The sequence below is a fragment of the Patella vulgata genome, chromosome 4 (genome assembly GCF_932274485.2).
Source record: "Patella vulgata chromosome 4, xgPatVulg1.2, whole genome shotgun sequence".
In the NCBI taxonomy this organism is placed as follows: domain Eukaryota; kingdom Metazoa; phylum Mollusca; class Gastropoda; family Patellidae; genus Patella; species Patella vulgata.
Genome location: NC_065882.2, coordinates 62,289,386 through 62,299,321, shown reverse-complemented (window position 1 = coordinate 62,299,321; position 9,936 = coordinate 62,289,386). Strand labels below are relative to the sequence as shown.

General features: G+C 35.6%; 1 long non-coding RNA gene across 1 annotated transcript; it reads left to right on the top strand.

Annotated features, from left to right (window-relative positions):
- Positions 1-4,350: 4,350 nt before the first annotated feature.
- Positions 4,351-8,053, top strand: LOC126818028 (uncharacterized). The gene is made up of 3 exons (XR_007679152.2): positions 4,351-4,549; positions 7,300-7,482; positions 7,920-8,053. It is a non-coding gene; the product is annotated as an uncharacterized LOC126818028 (long non-coding RNA).
- Positions 8,054-9,936: the final 1,883 nt, after the last annotated feature.

Genomic DNA, 9,936 nt, shown 5'->3' with positions numbered 1-9,936 from the left:
ATCATGAACAAAACATTTATTTTTAGTCGGATGAAACTTGCTATAAATTCAGATCGTCTATCTCGAGTTCATCACGAACATTAGCATCAGGCACATGAGCAGCGAATCCGGGATTTGTTTTTTCAGGAGACAAGACAACTCAACATCTTCGATTGAATAACTCCCATGTAGGCATATCGCTATTCACTGCCTTGATTTGTGACCTTCTGGTAGCCTGACGACCTCATTTTTACAAAGACGGCTCTTCGTATTTTCTGAGTGACACCTGTCTCACACTGAGGTATCATAGAGCCTCCAAAGTTTTTGTCAGCTTATAAAGGTGTTTTTCGCGAGGAAGTTATAGCTTCCTGCATGCTGTTACCTATACTCTCTTATACTGTTCATAGCTATACTCACTATGGGTTGAATGCCCTTCGCGTCATATGCTAGCCACAAATTTATTCAAAACAAGAACCTCAGCTGTCATTTCCCACATTCCTGGTCAACAAACAGCTTTTAACAGCTTCGTGGACTTCACACGGACATTTACAAAATCCCATTCCAAAAAAAGTTTCTAGATACGGTTTTTTATGACAATGAATTAAAACAACAGTCCAAATAAAAAAAGAGTTATTCGAGACATTTTATACTGAAACTGATCTCATAAATAACAACACTTTAATCATAAACGTAGCTTCTTCTTGTTATACCCACTCTCCATTGCAAAGTCATTGAGAAAATATTTGGTGGTCTGCATCCTATATTACATTACACTGTTGTCTCCCTTTACATTACATCTCTAAGATTTTAACCTTTAAAAATACAAAAGTCACTTAATTAATAACATTTAAAACAGTCCGAATTCAGAGTCTTTATGGGGACAAAAATATCGGTTTATTTATTTTCATAACGTTAAATAAATTTCAAAACTTGAGTATATGCAAATTAAACAATCCCCACTCTCTCGAAATTGAAAGGGATAGTATGGGAATGCACACTGATCAGCAATGAATATTAGTTTAAACAATATTTTATTCAATAACTACTAAGCTGAATTGGATTGAACAACAGGCAAAGGCCTATATAAGTTATCTCCAGTCATATAAAATAGTTAAATCTTATGTTTACAATACAATGGTGGAAGGTTGAAATACATGTAGCCTAACTGCCTAAGTGAATCACTTTTTTGAATGCCAAGGCCTACCTATAAAACTCTTCACCCAATTGCACTCTTCGGGGTTAAAGCGAGATCAAGCCTTCTATTGAAGATGACTCCATCTGTGTTTTTTATATTTAACTCAATCATTTAAACCGTGGTTAAAGTACTGTAAAAATTGTCCCCTATTTGATTGGATATAATAAAATAAATACATCCTCCTGTATTTCACAAGACTGTTCATTGTTTCTTTACATATTTATGGTCATTGACTTGTTAGTAAATACAAATCATCATTTGTATTCGTATCGATTGTTATCCATGTATATGTTACAGTCAATGTCTACAATCAGGCAATGTGTACAATGCCTGAAATAACCAGTCAACGTGTACATTGCCTAATGAGGCCAGTCATTGTGTACATTGCCTAAAATTTCCAGGCAATGTACACATTGACTGATTTTGAAGAGCGATTATTGAGAAGACTAGATTACCACAGGTTTCGTTCTGTGATCACATAGGCTTCATTTCATATAAAAGATGGAGTCCACATTTCGTAAGCATCTCCTGCAAAGTCAGTATTGTTGACGAAAGAAGAGTATTATAGTTTGATAGAAGAAGTCAAGGTTGCACTAGTAGTCGGGTAATCGTCCCTATCCCCATGGTTGATCGTGGAAAGGGTGACGCACGCAACATTATGGGTGTGGTTCTGGACAGAAATGAAAATGACATGTACAAGATTGGTGTACAGGCAGGTGTCCTGAAAGGGCGATATTCAAGAAATCAATTTAACCTTTGCCCCCAGAGGCTTTACACTCCCAAAGACATTACCACAGAGAAAGAAATTGGACTTAGACAAGCAGTTCAAACAGAATCAAAATGCGGAGGCCAAGGTTATACGAGGTGTAACTGTTCTAAAAGGGAGAAACAGCACCCGATACAACTGAAGTTAGCCGCTTTATCAGAATTTAAGTTAGTAAAGTTAGGCCTCTTCATTAGAGTGTATATTATCAGTTTTTCATAGGTATTATAATACAGCCCTGTTCAAGCGGCTAACTCCAACACTCATGCCTTCAACGTTAAATAACAAACAAAAACAGCGTATAGCCTTTTCTACTTAGCTATATCTTATTTATAACGTTCTTTATTATTTGAATATCAAAAGACACGCCATTATCAATTTGTTAATTATCGAACAAAATAGAGGGTGTGCTTTTAGTTTACTTAGCTATATGTAATCTATAGGCTAATATTCTTGTATTATTAGAATAATAAAATACCAGGGTTCAACTGTTCAGTTGACGAGATGATTTAAGTATTGATGTTTCTATTTATCAATTTCTTTCATACAGTGCTAGATAACAATGCCGCACTGTTTGAATGATTTCATGTGCAACTGAGAGTTGTTTGTATCATGTTTGTTTTCATAGATATCAGAGTAAGGAAGCAAAATAAAACAGACGCTGGCCCGTTGAAATACGCATAAAAAAATCAGGAAGCAATGTACTTTCGAATTGTGTGTTCACGCCAATAATGTTGTCCTGCTTAGTAACGCACATCATACATAACGAACAAATACATAATATAATTCCATATTATTAATATTAAGAACAGTTGCCGATGAGGCCCCCGACAGACTGCCCTTTATTATATGAGACGTTTTCGGGGTTTTTTTATTTTATGTTTCCATGCATAAAATTGAACAATGTATAATCTATTGGCGGGCGAAGCATCTCACGAGCCATAAAGTATTTCTTTGTTAAACTTTTTATGCACCACACCTGAGTACTAGAGACGCACCTTTCGCAGCTTGGAAATATAAGTTAAACTTATTTTCCGGAGCAGATCTCAAACATGATACTTATGTCACCGAAAGTTTAGAAGCATGTTGGTCAGACTGGATTTCTGAATATTCACACAGGTAAATAAGGCACATGAATTGGGCCCGGTATTAAAACAATACCCTAAGCATATTTTAATTTCCTAGTCCTTATAACTGTTTTCTCAAATTTTGATTTAAAACTGCATTTTATTTTTGGTGCTTGGTATTCCTATATAAACGATGTCTCCGTAAAAGTAGAGCAAGATTTGAAGGGCGTTCAATTTCTCAAAAATATTGTAATATTTTTTAATTGGTCAGGCGACAGTATATTTTGTAGATCACTTTTGATAACGGCAAATGCATGGAATATCACCAATGATATTTTTTTTTATACATCCACATTCATATCGCCCCTATATATGTGGGTGAGTGGGTGTTGGTGTGTATGTCTGTTGGTCGCAATTATTCACGGATCTCCTTGAAACCTTGCAAATGTATTCCTGATACCAAAAGGACACACAGGGGCAGAGCCAGGTCCAATTTTTGTGGCCGCAATATTTCACCGATCGTCTTGAAACACTTGTTGCCTCTATCCTAAGGACCACACCCATTTTTTGTGGTGCATGCCGGACCTCCAGACTTTTGTTCAGATTTGGCATGATTTGGGTGCATGTCTGCAAGCTCTCTCCGGGCTGCAACTTTTAACAGACTTTGTTCATATAGGCATGGTTATTCATTTCCAGTATGGAACGTATTGATTTTGGTGCATGCTCGACCCCCATGATTGCCATATTACGGAAATTACAGCCATTTCAAAAACGACCATTACAATCAAGGAAGGGATCCGGACATATGAAGCGTTAGCGTTGCTAATCATAATGAAATCGATTAGCGACTTTGTCATACTTTCATATTCAACATTGGCACTTAGTCCACAAATTGCGTGTCGAGTTCAGTTGATTACGCATTTATAAATACCTAAACACAGACGGTTAACATGTTTCCCAAAAGGATTAGATATATAGTTATGGGCATTGTTATTTCTGAGCGCATAATTATTTTTTGAGTGGATCACATTGGATATTGTAAGCTGTGTGTGAGGTGTTATGTTTTGTATAACTAAAGAAGTATTCTCTACTTTTAAATTGTTTGAATGAAGTGTTTCCCTGACAATGTGTAGAGACATGGTATTAATATTATAACTGTTTTAAACTTTATACAGCGTTTAATATTGCCTTAATTAATACTGTCTTATAAACTGTTGGGGTAATTGGTCAATTACAAGTAAATGGCGCCCTATTTCGAGATATACGTCATGTGTATGTTATTTTGTGTATTTACTGCCGCACAAGTAAATTTTACAGTTGAATACGTGTTTAAACGGCACCCAGAACTGAATAATTTCTTACCAATGAAAAATCTGCTATATTATGAACAAAAACGCAGCCTACTATCCTGTAATTCTGAATGTGTACAAAATCTCAAATGCATGTCTGTTACCATCTATGAAAATAACTGTTATTTTTACTCCACAAGAAATCATGGTAATATAACAAGGACAAATGGTGCTGTGACATCTGTTATGACTACAGGTAGGTTATATGGAGTTCGTAACCACTTTTCGCAAGTTTTTAGCCTTTTGCACGTGAGATATCTATTTTGAAGCGTGTTATCGCACGTAATGCCTCACGAATATATAATTCCCCAATCGCTATAATAGTTAAAAGATAGATAATGAAAAGCGAAATTTCAGTCAAATTTCTTAATTCTGAGCCGAGTTATCGCCGGTGTAGCCCCCATTGTCATTGCTATCCTTGTAACGATAATAAATAAAATCTCGATTATCCATTTTTACGTTAAATCATCAACCGCAAATCGTATTTAAATCTACTGAAAATCTAGAGTGTCCTATGGCATAGTGTTGACCATGAGCTTGGTAAGTTAATCAATGTCTAATTAATAATTTGTTAAAATAACAAGAACTTTGTGATTTAGGTCTAAAATGAAATCGTCGATGATAATTTTACTTTGATATAACCAATTTTGTTTTCCACAGTAAGCTCCGACTGGGCTAATGAAGAAATGAAATGAAATGAAATGGGGTTTGACTTCCTACTGTTCGGCTAATTAAGACGGGGCCAAGATATAAATTAAACTTAGTAATCAAGCCGACTTCCGCCCAATCTAAGCACTTGCCTAATCACTAATACTTCATTTTGACTTAAATCAGATAGTCTTAGCTTCTTTGAATGGGGGGGGGGGGGATGATGGGCGAATGGTTACCACGTGCGTGCTGTATCTTAAGGTCTGTCATTGAGTCAACTGGCCTGGTTTTGATTCCCCGGTTGTACGTGACAAGGAGTAGGGTCGTCTGTCCAACCTCGTGGGTTTTCTCCTGGTCCCCCGGTTTCCTTCCACTGCTAAAGACCCCTACGCGCAAACGAATTATTAAAATAAAATTGAACCATGTTTTAGTCCCGAAATGACCTAATTTCTCTCTCTCTCTCTCTCTCTCTCTCTCTCTCTTTTAACTATTTAATGGTACTAATATTTGATACATAATTACAAAAACATCCCATTTACATACCTGCAAGGACATAACATAACCAACTCTATCGAAAAGCATCAAAGGGGCTATTTGAACGGACAGCAAGTTGTGTGGATTAAGCAGCCTTTGGTGGTTTTCGGATAAATATGCAATCCTCTTCATGTTTTTCAATGATAAGATGTCCAAACAAATTTATCTCCAAACTATAAAGTATTTTATTCTGCATTTAATCTGCTTTGTTTGTTGCTATTTTACTAATAAATTTATATATCCCTATCATAAATTTATGAATCCCTTTGTTCTTAATTATTTACTATCATAAACGAATTACAATATATTGCCCGGATTAAAACAAATCCGCGAAAAGGTCGATTTTGGCTCAATCGCCTCTGCGAGTAATATGATAGAGAGACTAGAGTAGGGATTTTGACGGATTTTTGTACAGGTTTGGTGTTATGATTGCAGACGTTGTGACCCCTATCGATGTTCAGTGTTATGGGACGTTTGTTACGACATGGAGTTTTGTGTGAACGCGGTAGAGGCTAGTGTGGTTCGAAGGATTGTTTTCAAACTTCGTCTGAAGCATAACCAACATGAAAAGATGATCCCTATCGATTTACAGCTTTCCGATTGTCCGTTTTGGAGTTAAGACGATTTGGGCTTGACTGATTTTCTTTTCAAATTTGGTATGAAGCATTGGAATTGTAAGAAGACAAACCCTATCGATTTTCAGCGTTCCTCGAACTAACTTTTTAATGTTGTGCCCTTTAGTGGAGAAAATTATAAACGCGAGGCTACAGATTTTGTGTGAAGCAACGGTTTCATGAGAGGACGAAATCTATCTATATTCCGCATTTTGTGACCTTCCGTTCAAGAGTTATTTCATGATTTAACGAATGATATCGATATTGTCTTCATAGCTAAAAAATAACAGATGCGACACTTTCATGTTCACGACCGTCAAAAAGAACAACTGACACTGTCGTGTCACACTTCCGCGTTGTGTACATTGTGTGTTCTTTGGCATTAGGCTCTTCTTTCTAAACCGGCTAAAGGTATGCCTCTCTAGGAACCCCGCATGGTGTCCGTATCCCAGCCTCTAAGCCGTGTAGGCTATGAGGACGCCCTGCAGAGAATACTAGATGTCTGAAGGAAATTTAATAGCGCTATTTCATTTATATAAAAACGCTTGGATACGTCAGCTATTAGGGCGGGGCAATTACCATTTTGGGGTAAGTGTTTCATTTGGGCACCCGTTTACTTCAAACTTATTGTATTTGATTGGACTAATCTGCGCACCAGGTAGCCGGACAACTGCAGTAACCCACTTCCAAAAATGCATATTGGCAGAACTGTCTGTGAGTTAGTCTAAGAAAGTTGTAGAACAATGCAAGGTGCCTCATTACCCCAGTTCTCGTTGTCGCCAATTTGTTTAAAGGACAATATTGATGCCAGTCATTATCACATATGTGACAGAACTAATTAAACACGTTCCAAATATAATTTTATCACAGAGATCATTGCTACGATAGCTGAGTTGATTTTCAGCAAAACTTTCTGATCCATAGATATATTATTTGTTCGGTAAAGCTTGTGAATGCGATAGAGATTATATTTCTTGAAGGATCCTAGATCCTATCTAAATTTGGTCAGCATCCACGTTTTCATTTCGGATAAGTTGCTGTTGAGACATAGCTGTTGTCTATCTTTTCTATAGACTGAGTAGGTTCCCGGCCTTTTAAAGTCAAGTTAAGTAACAGTTTATTTGCAGCTCTGTGAATTTATCTATTTCAGATACAAAATTATGGTATGATGGTTACACATGTAACATAGAATTACTGTGGTGTTATAAATATCACGATGTCAATGTGATCTGGACAGACGCTCAAGAAATTTGTTTAACAGAAGGTGGTAATCTACTGACTATAGATACAATGGAAAAACAGAATATTATATCCAATGTAACAAGCACTAAAGGTGACCGAGACTATTTAAAGTTAAGAGTTATTAAACACTAATGTCCTGTGTTCGTTCTAAACGTGGGAATGACACAGTGACTTGGTGAGTATGGCGCTGGCTCACTAACCCAGTGTTAGCCGAGAAAGTAATCAATGATGGATTATGGTTAGGATTAAAATCATCGAGTTACTGTTTAAATCGAACTCGATTATCTCATCTTTTATCAGCCGATTGGTCCCTTGCATCAATTCTCATCTACGATCCTTTTCTCGTCTACGGAATCTTGAACAACTAAATCGGAAATAATTCAAAACAAACTGGTTTGTGACATTATATACACGACGTTTCCACACTTCCAAATGTCAAAAGAATGAACCCGCTAGGAAATTATTAACCTTGTCTGGATGTGTGTATTATACCATACAATATCATAAACTTTAATTTGTTATTTTCAGGCAGTATCCGCTATTTCACTGGAATAAATGACATAAATCAAGAGGGGACTTTTGTGGATATCCACGGCAACCCGATACAATTTGACTTTTGGGATGCTAGTCAACCAAATGGTGGCGTCAACCAAAATTGTATGGGAATTTCGAACCTACGACCAACGTGGTTTGATGATAGATGTGATAAACCACATGGTGTTATATGTGACATTATAATTCCGTGATTTTAAAGAGGCGATCTTATTTTGAAGATTTTCGCGATTGGTAAAATTCCATAGAAGATTTAAAAGATGGAAATAATCTATTTCTAAGTTATGAATAAATTATTCAAAAATTTGGTATAAAAGCAAACTTTTTGAAACTTGAATCATTGTTTCAAGCAATTAAAAAATTCGAGAAAAACCTTAATATAGAACACACAAATGTAATCATCCAATCCCCAATATTGCCATTTAAACTGTACAGCTTTCTGAAGTATAAAACTAATGGTAATAGCGAAATAAAAAAAAACTACAAAAAATACATCCTCCAAAATCTTAAAACAAATTTAGACAGAAAGGTGTCTACATAACACACATTCATTGGAAAAAACCACTATCTGACACCTTTTATCTTCTGTAGTGATACAAACTTACAATGGTTCATTACGTACACCTTCCTATATAGAATCAAGTATGTAGACTCACCTCAAAGCACTTACTTTGGTGAGATACCAGAAACACTAGAGCACCTAATGTATGAATGTCCAAAAGTACTAAAAATTTGGACAGAAATATTTTTGTGGATTAGTAAAATCACAGGAAAACCATTAATACTTGATAAAACCACAATTAAAAATTGAAATAAGAACATATTGCTTACAAAGGAGTGAAAATTCAGACAAATATGTAAGCTTCTATGAGAAATTGAATAAATTACTAGTAGAATAAAGCTGACTTAATCAACTAAATCCATTTACAAAAAGACAGTAGAGTGTGGGTGTACATAATAATAGAAAGTTTAGTTTTTCTGCAAAATTAATAATATTTATAATTATATCTTGTAAAGAGAATGATTCCTAGGCCCCAACATAGGCATTCTCTCTAAAAAATAAATACATTTTTTGCTGGGAAATAAAGCTTTAAAATGATTTGCACTGAAGGGAATGGAGACAGGAATTTTAACTTTTATGCGTTACAGATGAAACAAAATAAGATAAATAAACATTTTAAACCATTTATAGCATATACTTTATAATTGAGTAAAATTTAAACTAGATCAGTTACTAGTACGTCGACAAACCAATGTATAATTTTCAACAGTCTGTATGATATTTGGTTTATAAGCTATGGTAAAATACATAGATTGCTATAAAACCGGATATAGTTGTATTTGGCTATTATATCTGTGGTTTTAAACAGTCTTAATTAGCTTATCTCAGGGCGTTTTTAAGGTTTTAAGGAATCTGAAACACAGAGGAATTCAGGGCGTATAAAAATATTATAACAGTCTTAATATGTATACAAATATTAATTAGTTTTCACTCTATTTTCTATTGCTGTCTATCGGGAAGAATACCATTGTTACTGTCTTTGTACCCGATATTTTGAACTCCCCAGTGATTTGTTTCATTTGGAGATTTGACGGTTGAGGGTGTATTAGCCTGTTAAAAGAGAGGCGTGTTTAGAAATCTTAGATACCCATTGAAATTCTTAGAAGAAGATAATTTTTCCAGCAGTTTAGCCGGATTGAGAGAATGAATCCAAGTTGATTTAAAGACTTCCGATTTTCTCTTACTTCAAGGAGTCCAAAAGAATCAGTCAGTCAGCATCCCTCTGAGCCACGGTGGTCGCCTTGCTAGGAGAATGAAAAGACCCATTTCAATTAAATAATATTAAGCTTTATATTGGGTGATGCTAGACAATGGACGCTTTATAGAAATGAGGATTTGGGGAATACTAACCCTAACCCTTTTAAGAGGGGTAAAGAGTAAATTGACAAGTTCAGTCTTCTAAAAAGGGTTAAGGTTAGGGTTGGTATTCCC